Source organism: Chenopodium album, chromosome 5, assembly GCF_948465745.1.
Source record: "Chenopodium album chromosome 5, dcCheAlbu1.1, whole genome shotgun sequence".
NCBI lineage: Eukaryota > Viridiplantae > Streptophyta > Magnoliopsida > Caryophyllales > Amaranthaceae > Chenopodium > Chenopodium album.
In genome coordinates, this window is record NC_137838.1 from 40,679,692 (window position 1) to 40,693,535 (window position 13,844).

The window sequence follows — 13,844 nt, forward strand, 5'->3', positions numbered from 1 at the left end:
TCCTTGCTCTTGCTTCTCTTCGAACTAGGGACAAAGACCTCTCTAGCTCTGGATCGATGGGAATTAAAGATCTTGAGCGGGTTCGTCCTCTGTTCATACAACAAAGCTAAGAAAAACGTAAGCACTGACAAGTAACAAAAGTAGCAAACACTAAAAAATAAAGGTGAGATAGTCTTAAACAAGCAATGAAATAGCAATGGAAACCGTTTCCCCGGCAACGGCGCCAATTTGACAAGGTAATAATCGTGTCGTTGAGCGACTACACCTAAGTCAAATTAATTTATAACGCTCTACCAACCTAATACGTGTATAGGGTAAATAGAGGGGTCGAACCACAGGGAGACATGCATAAACACCGCATTCACTACTTAAGACTTTAAGCTATCTCGGGACAAGAAGTATGAATAACTAAGAGATTAAACTAAGGATTAAGAATGATTAAAGATCAATATAACTAAACACCAAGGGAAGTGGGTAGATGTAGATGTCACTTGATCATGCAATAACACAGAAGCAAAGCAATGGTAAACTAAGCATGCAAGAATATCGAAATAAAGCTCGATCTAACCGCCTTCCGGGGTTAATCGATTTCTCCTAACATAGCCTCTATGTTTCCACATTAGAACCATATATTAGAAGGTGCAAACAAATAATTATCGATAGTAATGAATCTCAACTAAGTCAACTTCCGTTACTTGTTAGTAAAGATTCATCTTTGATCAACTAACAATGTGCACTTGCAAGAAAGACCAAAGAATATCAAGTATACAAAGACTTTAATCACCATTAATATAACCCCAACATCATAAGCATGAATCAATTAACAACTACACCATCCCCACACCCTTGGCTAGGTGACTACTCACAAATCATATTGAAGACAATATCAATCATCAAATCAATAAGCATCAACATGATCAATAAGCAAAGAAGGAAAATAAAAATAAGCAAACAAAACTAGATACAAAAATAAAGAAAGAGAGTAAGAGATTGCTCATTAATTGAAGATGAAGATTTATAAAGATTCAATCAAGCTCCTTCTTTAATATCAAAGTTCATCAATGGAAATCCACACTTTCTCTCTCTACTAATGAAGTTTCTCTCTCTAGATTAAGCTAAAAATGTAGAAAATTAAAACTAAGTTAATCTCCCCCAAAACGTTCTAAAAAAGGGACTTATATAGTCCGTACAGAGTCAGCTGAGAAAAGGAGAGGTCCGACCGAACAAATGGGAAGGTTCGGCCGGACTACAGGGTAGGTTCGGCCGAACCATGGGTAGGTTCGGTCGAACCTCCCTGATCCTGGTCTGGTCGAACTCCTGTGGTTCGGCCACTCCTGCAAAACTGCCAATTTTCATCTTGCCCCTGCCTCGAAGTTCGGCCGAACCACTGAGCAGGTTCGGCCACACCTTGGTTCGGCCACACCATCAGGAGGTTCGGTCGAACCTCTTCTGAATCATGCTTCCTCTAGCTTCCTTTGAGCTTAGCTTCCTCCTCTTGAAAATCTCGATGGTTCCTACAAAGCATAAGCATGAAAAGCACAATAAGAACAAAGCGGGAAGACTAAGAAAAGGGAGGATAAGGGAGAAAGAAAAGAGAAAGCAAAGCTAAGTAAAAATGCTTAGAAAGAGGGCCAAACAAGTGCAAACGAGGGGAGAATCCTTAGAGAAAAAGGATAAAAGAGTGGCATAAATGCCACTCATCACCAATACTCACTAAATAAAGACGAAATAACACAAAAATAACAAACACAAAAATTCAAGATAGGTTTTGAGAGGACGAAAATTCAGATAAAAAGATAACAAAGAAATTGAGTAAAAAATTAAACATATAACACAATCATAATACCCAATATGCATATCCTAAATTTAGGTGAGAAACTTCTAGACCAAAGCAAATAGTATCTCAAACACCACAAAATCCCAAAATCAATGAAAAAAAAGCCAAAAATCCGTGCTTAAGAACACATAAAAATGCATATAATTGACAATCATAACATAATCAAAGCAAATAATTCCTCAATTACAAGAAAAAAAATGCAAAAACATACAAAGAACAAAGAAACGCATAAATAATTACAATTAGAAAATGTTTTAAAAATTGAGAAATAGTTAAATTCGGACTAAAATTAATTAAAAAAATTGTTGAAATAACCTGAATATGCTGATAGAGGAAGGCAAGTAGTGTTTGGGGAAGGAAGAGGCGCCATTAAAGAGTAAATTTGCCACAGTAAAGCATAGTGCCCAACAACCATCCCCCCCCCCCCCTCCAGGAACCCAGATTCCACGACGTAATTCACACCCACGAAGCCAGAAACCCAGATCTGGCCATGAACACCACCCTCACAAACCCACAAAACCCATTACCCATGAAATCACAATACTAATTTAAGAGTAACGCAATGAAAAAATTGAGGAATTTAGATAGAAAAATAAGGGAGACTGAGTGACGGAGGCAAAGGGAGACTTAGTGACGGCGGCAAAGAGAGATTGAGTGAGTAAAAGATTGAAAATGAAGGGAAATGTAAGAGGAGAGAAGATAAAGAGGGGGGAGGGCAAGAATTGACGGCTAAAGAGTGAAACCCTAATACGAGTAGTAAATGGGTTGTGAGCTATGGGCTATGGGCTATGGGCTCCTCTCCATCAGTTGGACTAAATTATTTGTGACGGGCACTTTATGCCTGTTACGAATAATATAGTATTTGTAACGGGCAATAATTTGCCCGTTACGATTATTATATATTAGTAACGGGCAGTATTTTGCCCGTTACGAATATTATATATTTGTAACGGACTCCTATTTTGACCGTTACGGATATATTTAATGTAACGGGCATACCTTTGCCCGTTACGAATAGCCTGTTACGAATGACAATTTTTCCACTAGTGCTAGAGGAGAGGTTTCTTCTTGAATGGTGTTTTGTAAATTGTGGGAGTTTTCTCAAGACATGATTTCGGCAATGATGACAATGGTTTTTGATGGTGGTTTTGAGCTTTGATGTTTTTACATAAGAGGGTTAATTTGATTTGACAGAGTTGTGAAAAGTTGGGTGAAAGATGCTTTTATATTAATTGAAGCAGTGTGATGGAATTGAATGGGTTTTACTGTTTAGTCATTTATTGGAACAAGTTCAATTAATTTTTGTAAAATTAATTTTGGCAGGATGTATTTTCCCAAATTTTTTTTCTTTCAAAATTCATTTAATTTACAAAACGAGTTTACTTTCTAAAATACACGTATTGGAACACGCTTTTAACAAATATGCAATGTACATTATTAATTACTCAAGCAATTAAGTGTTTAGTGAACTAACCTTCTATGATTAAAACGGTGACACTTCAGCTATGTTTAGCACACTAAAATTGTGCTAAATGCTCATTTTGCTTTATTTACATTATTTTTGATTCAGCTATATCTTGGAACTTCAAAAGCCATCAAATCAACTTGATCATCCCAAGTTCTAATCTCAACTTCTCAAATCTTTCTCTGTTCAAGGGCTTGGTTAGAATATCAGCTATTGGATTTTCATTTTGACAAAATTCTAACTTAATATTCCCTTGCTCCACATTATCTCTTAGGAAGTGATGCCTAATGTGGATATGTTTTACCTTTGAGTGTTTAAATGGGTCTTTAGAAATACAAATAGCACTGGTATTATCACAGTAATGAGGACACATTAAAATATAATGCCAAAATCTCTAACCTGTTGTTTTATCCATAAAACTTGTGAACAACATGCTGCTGCTACCACATACTAAACTTCAGCTGTGGATAATGCAACTGTTTTTTGCTTCTTAGAACCCTAAGACACTAAACAAGGTCCTAAAAATTGTATCATACCTAAAGTACTTTTTCTATTAACTAAATCACCTACATAGTCAGCATCAGTAAAGCCATTTAATTCAAATCAATCACTTCTTGGATAGAAGAGACTCAAGTCATCAATTCCTTTCAAGTAACGAACGATTCTCTTTACTTCTATCAAGTGGGATTCCTTTGGATTTGCTTGGAACCTGGCACAAAGACATACACTAAAAGATATGTCAAGTCTACTTGTTGTTAAGTAAAGTAGAGAGCCTATCATACCTCGATACATAGTTTGATCTATGCAAGTTCCAGTTGGATCTCCATCCAACCTAGTTCCAATACCCATAGGTGACTTATTGGTTTTTGCATTGTCCATCTTGTATTTCTTGATCAGTTCCTTGATATACTTTTGTAGATGGATCATGATTCCTTCTTCAGTTTCTTTGATTTGCAAACCAAGGAAGAAGTTTAACTCTCCTATCATACTCATTTCAAATTCTCCACTCATTAGGTCAGCAAAATACTTGCACATAGATTCATTAGTTGAACCAAATAAAATATCATTAACATATATCTGTACTACTAATATATTAGTTCCATTTGATTATAAAAACAAATTTTTATCAATTTTACCACGTTTAACCATTTTTCAATATGAACTTTGATAATCTTTTGTACCATGCTCTAGGAGCTTGCTTCAACCCATACAGGGCCTTGTCATGATTATAGACATGGTTTGGGAACTCTGGATTCTCTAATCCAGGAGGTTGTTCCACATAGACTTCTTCATCAAGAAATCCATTTAGAAATGCACAATTAACGTCCATCTGGTACAGCCTAAATCCCATAAAAGCAATAAAAAGAAATAAGTAAGCGTATAGCTTCTAAACTGGCTATAGGAGCAAATGTTTCATCATAGTCGATTCCTTTTTGTTGATTGAAACCTTGTACAAAAAATCTAGCCCTGTTCCTGACAATTATACCATAATCAGCTAGCTTGTTCCTAAACACCCATTTTAATCTAATTGTATTCTTCTGTTTGGGTCTAGGCTCTAAATGCCAAACTTTGTTTCTTTTAAACTCGTTAAGTTCAGCTTGCATAGCATTAATCTAGTCAGCTTCAGTCAAAGCTTCAACATGGTTCTTTGGTTCCATAGAAGATAGGAATGCATAGAATGCACAGAAGTTCCTAAGCTGAGATCTGGTCTGAGTTCCTTTTGTGATATCGCTCATGATTGCATCCATTGGATGTGACTTCTAATGTTTGTATGGTTTTTCTGTAAAGTCTTTTTATTGGATACAGTCTTTCTTCATTGTTGATGACTTATTCAACAGTAGGAACTTCAACTTGATTCTCAGTTTGAACTTCTTCAGGAATTTCCACATTAGCTTCGTTCTGTTCTGGAACTTGTGGGCTCCCTGTTGTATCCTCCAATGTAGGTGCTTCATTTGCTTCTGTATGTGCTTCATTTTCCACCTACTGCTTCTACAATGATGATGATTGCTCATCTGGATCCTGCTTGCGTACAAGTCCAATTTAAAAATCATCATCACAATCATGTACATCAATCAACTATTTAGTTACATCAAATATAACATGTACAGATTCCTCAACACACATTGTTCTCTTATTGTAAACTCTATAGGCTTTACTATGAGGGGCATATCCTAAGAAAAATACTTCATCACTTCTTTCATCAAACTTTCCCAAGTTCCTTTTATCATTATTATAAACAAAACATTTACAACCTAAAGATCTGAAATAAGAAATGTTAGGCTTTCTCTATTTGATGAGTTCATAAGGAATTTTGTTTGCGATGGCTCTAACAGATACTCTATTTAGAATATAGCATGATGTGTTCAATGCTTTTGCCCAGAAATTCCTAGGCAATCAACTTGAGATCAGCATAGTTCTAGCCATGTCTTCAAGGCTTCTGTTCTTGCGTTCCACCACTCCATTCTGTTGCGGAGTTCTTGGGGCAGAGAAGTTGTGATCCATTCCATTGCTTAGTGCAAAATTCATCAAATCTTGAGTTTTAAAATTCTTTTTTATGATCTGATCTAAGATGAATCAATGGGTTACCTGTTCTTCTATGTTCTTTCTTTACAAAGGCAACAAATTTATCAAACGTTTCATCTTTTCTTACAAGAAAGAAAACCCAAGTATACCATGAAAAATCAACAACAATAATGAATGGCTAGAGTCGTGTCACCTAATCAAAAGTAATTCCTAAAATCACTAACTAAAATAGATAGGGAAGTAGGGTCGAACCACAGGGAAACGAGTTAATTTATTCCTAATTAATCAAAATAATCTAACTTATCAAGTAACCAAATTGTTATAATAAAAGGGAACTAAACTACTAAGAGTAAAAGTAGGAAGGATTAAAAGTAGGAAGAAAATCAATGAAATAAAAGCCTAGGGCATAGGTTCACCAATAAACAATATTCCAGGGTAAAACATAACAATCAATCATCAATGCATCAACTAATCAGATCATAAAGGGCTTTCGCTAAGTATTACAATCACAGAGTAAATTTACCGGTATTAAATCTCATCTCTCGAATCTCGAGTTAACCATTTATAAATTAGTCTGCCTATTGAAACTAAGCCTAAACATCAATTCTCATCTCTTGAATTTTAAATAAATATTGCTAAACTCATACAACTAGATCAGGCCTAATCTAATTGCATAGCATTAAATCAATCAATAGGAAATTAATTAAGCATTGACAATCAACTATCATAAATTACCCCATTCATATTATTTATTGGATCCCCATAAACCCTAGAAATAAAACTACTCACACATAATTAAATCTAAACTAAATAAAGCAATTAAACAAGTCATAAGGAATAAAGGAATAAAATTGATGAGATTAATAAAGAAGAAATCGTTACCAAAATCGATGGAACTACAAAGTTGAGTCAAGAACAAGAGTAAAGGTTGAGAGAAAGCTAGAGAGAGAAATAATCTAAGAAGAATGAGAAAGTCTAAGAAGAGAAGTAAAACAAAAATATAGTACTAAATCGTCCTTAAACAAACTCTAAAAACACTCCTAATTAGAAACTAAGAATTCGGCGAAGAAGTCTCCCCAGAAACACGCGCCCTATCATGCAAAAGGGCCACCCAATCGGGCTCGCCTTTTTCTTCGCATCCTTTTCTAAAAAGTCGCGCCCGATCGAGCTAATGCTCACACGATCGGGAGCGCTTTGCTAGCAGCACATAGTTGCGCGCTCGCCCGATTGGGCCCGATACCTCCTCGAGACTTTGACTTCGATTGGGCTTTGATTCTTCGGCCTAATCCGGATTTCCTCTTTGGGTCTTGAATACTTGTTCCAAATAACCTGATATCACATATACCAATCCCTTAATCAGCGCCTTGATGACTCTAATCAGCCTTAGGCTTCAAAAACGGTCATGCTCCTCCAATGTCCGTAGTTGCTCCATGAAAAGCCGGGAAAATTCTCCAAAAGTGCAATTTCCTACAAAACTCAAGAAAAACTACAAAAACACTAGAAAACACCAATTAGTAATAAAAGTGGCTCTAAAGAGCCAAAAACACTACTAATTATGAACAAGGGACGGGGGTAAAATACTATATAAATTAGACACATCATACTCCCCCAAGCCAAACCTTAACTTGTCCCTAAGCAAAGAGCTCATCAATGAACATATAAAACACCCCTCATCCCAAGTAATCAAAATCAAGCACAAACGATTCAAAGAAAATCTAATAAACATGCTTCAATGTTAATCAATCTCATTCATCTAATCACTCTTCCTCCCCAATAATTGTCAAGTAGAGCAAACCACATGAGCATATAGAATTCCAGACTAGTGCTCACACACTTAACTCTCATTTATGTGGCGAGTAAAAGATGTACTCGATCGCTCTTCAACCGACCCCTTTAATGTGAACAATGCCCTCTCAACTCATATTCTCGTGTGTTTAAAAAGATGTACACTCAAACTACTAGTCGACTCGAAATATGTCAAATCATAACTTGCATTGATAAACAACAACACTTTCACATTCATACAACTCTATGCACAAGGGTCAGAAGGTCTTTAACGCTTGTAATGTAAGGCTAGGGTAAAGGGTAGGATAAATTTAGGAAAATGTGAGAGAAAAGCCATGCTTAAGGGAGCCATATCCTAACAAAACCCAAGGTAAAAAAAAAAACAATGACCAAAACATCTCCAATCATAACTTAACTCCACAAAAGTTAACCAAACAATCCCATACGTAACAACAATCCCAACACTTACACATTCACTCACAAAAAATATGATAATAAAGATTTAGAGTGAATTAAAACAAACTTTGAACTCATTCTTTTTTTCATGAATTTTTTCTCTTTTTTTTGTTCTTGAGAAACCTTCACATAGAACCTTTGAACATTTGAAACAATTTTTTTTCTTTTTGCTCTTTTTTTTTCTTTTTATCTCACATTGTAATTTTCAACTTTGAAACACAAACTATCAACATTTTTCCAATCACAATATCAAAAGAACAATCACTCGTCTTTTATTCCCACATTGTGCAAATAAAGTGCACATCACAACTCCCTCACCTCACCAACTAATATCTCCCCCAAGCCAAGCTTGGGATTAGTAACCAATGGGGCTCATATAGGCTTGTAATGTGGTTAAATAATCAATAAAAAGGGCACAAGTAACAACATGGGTAGCAAAAAAGGAGCAAATGTATCTAATATCGTCTGAAGGCTACCTAAAAGAACAAATGCCTTCGTCCTCCTCAATGTGCATAATATTGAGCCATACAAACTAACATTACTAATAATTGCAAACCAATACTCAAATTCCTTGACATACCAGGAAATATCACACAATTCCTAATCAAATCAACTAGTCAAGCACTATATTCACAAACAGTTGGAAAAGTAGACGCATGTTTAGGTATCCGAACAATTAAACTTCAAATCATGATCAACATATTCACAATGCTCATTATCATATACCAAGAATCAAAACAAAATTTCCAAGTTTGGGACACAAGAAAGCATGATTTACAATTCATTGGAACGTATTTTTGTATTTTATTTATTTTTTCAATTTTTTTGTATTTTTCATATCGAAAAGCAGTAAAAACTACACTAGAAAGCAATTAAATCTATACTAGAAAGCGAAAAATAGAGAAAAGAGAGAGAGAGTTACCAAATGCACAAGATCATCTCCCCCCCAAGCCAAATCAAGTAATGCCCTTATTGACTTGGGGGTGTAGCTAGGAGTAGCTACTCCTCATCATCATCCTCATCTATCCTCGAGTAGCCACCTCCACGTCTAGAGCGGGCACCACCATGGCTCGTACCAATGCCACCATAACCCGAACCACCTGCAAAGTAGTTAGGGTCCATATTCCCCCCCATCCCACCAAATGGAGCATCGGCCCCATAACCATGGACCGAAGAATAGTCCACGTAACTACCATAGGCACCCGGAGTCGAATACCCTCCTTGGGGGTATTAAAACCAGTCGGGAATAAGAGCCTCGGGGGGAATAGCCCCTCGACGTGCATAATCATCGTACATGGGGTATAAACCCCTCCCAAGGTTTCTCTCCACATACCCAACCCCTCTATCTAGCACTCTAGAGTCCATGTTTTGCATCAAACCCTCTACTCTCTGATGAATCATATTTATATAGGGTTCTTAGGCACGTTTATGTTAGTTTTTATACCTTTTTCTTAGTCTTTTTGGTCGATTTTAGGGTCATATTTTCATAAGTCATTCTATATCTCTCTATTACGCTCTGTTTGTGTATTTCTTAAAGTTTCAGGTGATTTCGTAGTCATTTGCACGCTTTCGAAGTATTTGGAGATGATTTGAATGATATTTGAATGGAAATAGATGGATCGAGTTCATTGACCGGGGGATTTATGCTCGTGGATATTGTCTCTAAGGATTATATGCATGGAAATTGAAAATAGCATCCACATGGATTGATATGCACTTTTCGAAATTGAATTTGAGTTAGGAGCAAAGGAAAACGAAGGCTTGCAAAGTATTAAAAAGGACCTTTGTGCATTGTTTTAGCCATATCTCGAGTTCTACAGATCGGAATGAGGTGATTCGAGTTGGGTTGGAAACTAGACTTGAAAAGATTTCCAATGATAGGTCGCACGCCTTCATACAATTCTTAGATTGTGAGTTATAGCTTTCCGAAATTGGTCCTGAAAATCTGCAAGCAAGCGCTCAGCCATCGGGCGATGGTTTAGCCGCACAAACGACCCTTCGAATCTGCCTAGCCCGATGGAAATCCATCGGCCGATGGACGTCGTTGCAGCCCTTGATCACTCGACCATCGGCCATCCATCGGACGATGGGTCTTGCGCGCGGGAAACTTGTTTTCCGTCAATCGTAATTCTCTTGACCAATTAAAAGATGAACTTTGTTACTTTTATTTGATTATTTTATTTTATCTATTTTATGTTATTTAGGATTAGGTTTTAATATAAATACTTGGGAGGATTTTATTTTCCTCTTCATGCTTTATTTTCTAAATTCAACGCTTCTTAATTTTTTTTCTCTCCATTGTTGAACCATAGCTTTTCATTCTCCATTAATTCAATCATTGAGGTATATTAAATCTTTTGTTCTTTATTTATTATAATAATTATGAATTCAAGTTTAATTATCTCTTTTGTTTTGTTTATTTCAATTACGCGTGAGTAGTCGTTTTCTAGGGTTAAGTGAGGGAAGCCATGTTTATACCATGATTATTTGTACTTATTTATTCATAAATTTATGAATTAGGGTTTGAGTAATTCCAATTGATTTGTGCTTTATTGTTTGATTCATGTAATTGGCCAATATCATGAGTTAATTATTTAGCTAATAAAAATTAGAATTGAAATATCATATTTTTAGAGGCTTAATTACAATTGGCGAATTTGATTATGTTAGCGACCGAACTACATATGTTAATTCGTAAGTGTTAATTCCCAACCTTAGGATTAATAAGTGCTTTAATTATTCGACCTAATTTGTTTATTAATGTATTGTTTGCATTTCTTGGTTTTGTATAAGCATGGTGGACCGAACGTTTGCCCTAGATTTTAATTTATCTTAGAGCAACCTTATTTTTATTATTGTCATACTTTAGTTAATTAATTATCAAACCTCTTCGTTTATTGAAATAGTTTATAATAATTGGGCAAAAAACTAATAGAACCTGTCCCCCTGTGTGATTCGACCCGTATTTGCTAAGTGTCTGCTAACAACGGACATCGTTCACTTGCGGTATAACTTTTTATTCATCACTCTCCCCTGTCCCCTCTCAATCCTATCGAGTTGGCTCCTAAAACCTGAAAAGTCATATGGGGCATAAGGGTCAATGTTGTAATCAATAGAAGAGGTAGGGATTTCATATGTGTAGGGTTGGGGTGGTGGTTGGAATTGAGGTGGTGGGTGGGGTGGTGTATGGTGAGCCGCTTGAGCCTCTCCTGACCATCTAGCTCAAAAGTGTAGGAAGGCTTTCCCTTCTCAAATTTAGTCAAGGTGGGGTTGGGTAGCTTAAAGGCTTGGTCTCTCCTACCCGACTCTCGGTGGACTATCCACCATGTCTCACCACCCATGGGTTGGACCCAATTAAGGCCTCTTAGGTAAGCAAGATCCATAGGGTAGAACCCTCTACTTTGCTATGGCCGGTCGGGGTAAAACCTCGATATTTTACCGCAATTTGGGTAACCAATCCCCTTTGGAAGTGTTAGACTATCATATGCGGTATGTTCAATTTGTTTGGAGCTAGGAATCATATAGAAGGCCAACAACTCTAGCTCATCCCTCCTTACATTAGCTGGCTCATGCCTCCCAAAGATGGTGAGGCCAACAAACCGTTGCCAAAATTTTGGCACGGGATGTTGAATCCACGCCCCCTTGGCATGTTGGAGGTTAGTTAAACCCTCCCCTGTGAGTTTTCTATAAACCACAACAATATGGTCTTGGGAAGGTTTAATTGGTTTATCGAATTTTAGCTCTAACAATTTAACAAATTCTTTCAAAGTCATACGCACATCATTGTTAAGCAATCGGAATTGAACATGAGTAATGAAAGCATTGGTTTTAAACACATTGAAACTAGAAATAAATTCGAAAGTCAAATAATCACAAGTGTCATAATGCATTTGAAAAAAGCCACTCATTCCAATACCCTTGAAAAATTTTTAAACCGGTTTATCATGTCCTAATCTAGACAATGTAGGGTGATGTACAAAGCGTGTAGAAATTACATGCCTCTCAATGAGGTTTATCATCCTAGTCCTTTGTTCGGTTGAGGTAATTACCACTTCGCTCCACCCTGGAATTTGGAGTTTCGGGTCAACCATTGGTTATTGTTGTTGCCTCGAAATTTCACCCTTTTGTTGCCTAGATCTATTGGAAGCCATTTGTGTATGAAATTTAGGATTTTGAAGCTTTCTCTCTCTTAGGGTTTTGAAAATTTTTGAGAGAAAGTGGAAAAAATTTGGTGGAGAATATAGAGGAAGGTGAAAGGATGAAGAATATGTAAAAAAAAAACTTGAGTTTTGATGGATGAATTTGAGGAGATCTTAGAAAGAAAGTGAGGTTGGAGGTATTAAAATGGAGGTTTTAGAGAGAGAAAGTGTGAATGAAGAAGATGAAATAAGGAGGAAAAGAAAAGAAGGGAGGAGAAAAAGAAAGAAGTAGGTCGGCTGAAATAGGCACGCTCAATTGGGCGAAAGAAGTGGTTTTGGATATTGCCTTTGTGCGCCTGATCAGGCGACCTCCACCCGATCGGGCACGAACTCGAAGAAATTTTCGCCCTCCAATTCGCCCGATCGGGCGAGCCTCGCCTGACATTTCTTTTTCCTTCACTCGATTTCTCCAAAAATCCGCCCGATCAAGAGAATTTCCCTTCAATTTCCTTCCTCACATGCGCGCCCGATCGAGCAAGATAAAGCTCCAAAATTTCTTCACTTGCTCGCCTGATCGGGACTCCTTGCCCGATCGGGCGTATTTTTGCTGAATTTCGAACCTTGCTTGCGCGCCCGATAGAGTGAGCTTCGCCCGATCGTGCTCGTGCCCAATTGGAGTACGCAAATTCTTTTACTTTTTTTTTCTCTTTAAACCTCCTTACTTGTTGATTCAATACCTGTACAAAAACACTATGGAAAGGTAAAATTGCACTCTCCTCACCTCTCTAAAAAAAATAAATAAATAAAAGAAAAGAAAAGCTAGACTAGAAAGCAAGAAATACGGGTTGCCTCTCGTAAAGCGCTGGTTTATCTAGGTCCCGCACGACCCTCTTACCACATTGTAGCTCAAGATGAACCGGAACCGCTTAGGTGAAGTAGTTCAAACGCACCAATCGTATCCCTCTCATGATATAGCTTAAGTCTTTGGCCATTTACCTTGAACTCATTACCATGCTCATCGAATAATTCCACAGAACCAAATTTGTTAGCCCTTTTTACAGTAAAAGGACCCGACCACCTTGACTTTAACTTTCCTGGGAATAGTTTAAGTCTAGAGTTGAACAACAACACCTTATCACCCTCCTTGAACTCTCTCAGAAGGATCATCTTGTCGTGCCATCTCTTGGTCTTCTTCTTGTAGACAAGTGCACTATCATAGGCCGTCAACCTAAACTCATCAAGTTGGTTTAGTTGAGGTAACCTCTTTTCTCCCGCTAGTTTAGCATCCAAATTGAGCTCCTTAATAGCCCAATATGCCTTGTATTCTAATTCCACCGGAAGATGACATGCTTTACCGTACACAATCTTATATGGAGTAGTACCTATTGGGGTCTTAAATGCAGTTCTGTATACCTAAAGGGTGTCATCCAACTTATCGCTCCAATATGTCCTTGATTTTGCCACCACCTTCTTTAGAATGGCCTTGATCTCACGGTTAGAAACTTCAACTTGGCCACTAGTTTGGGGATGGTAGGCTAAACCTGTCCTATGGTAAACACCATACTTTTTGAGAGTATCTAACTTCCGCTCATGAAAGTGGGATCCTCCATCACTGATTATAGCTCTAGGCACTCCAAAT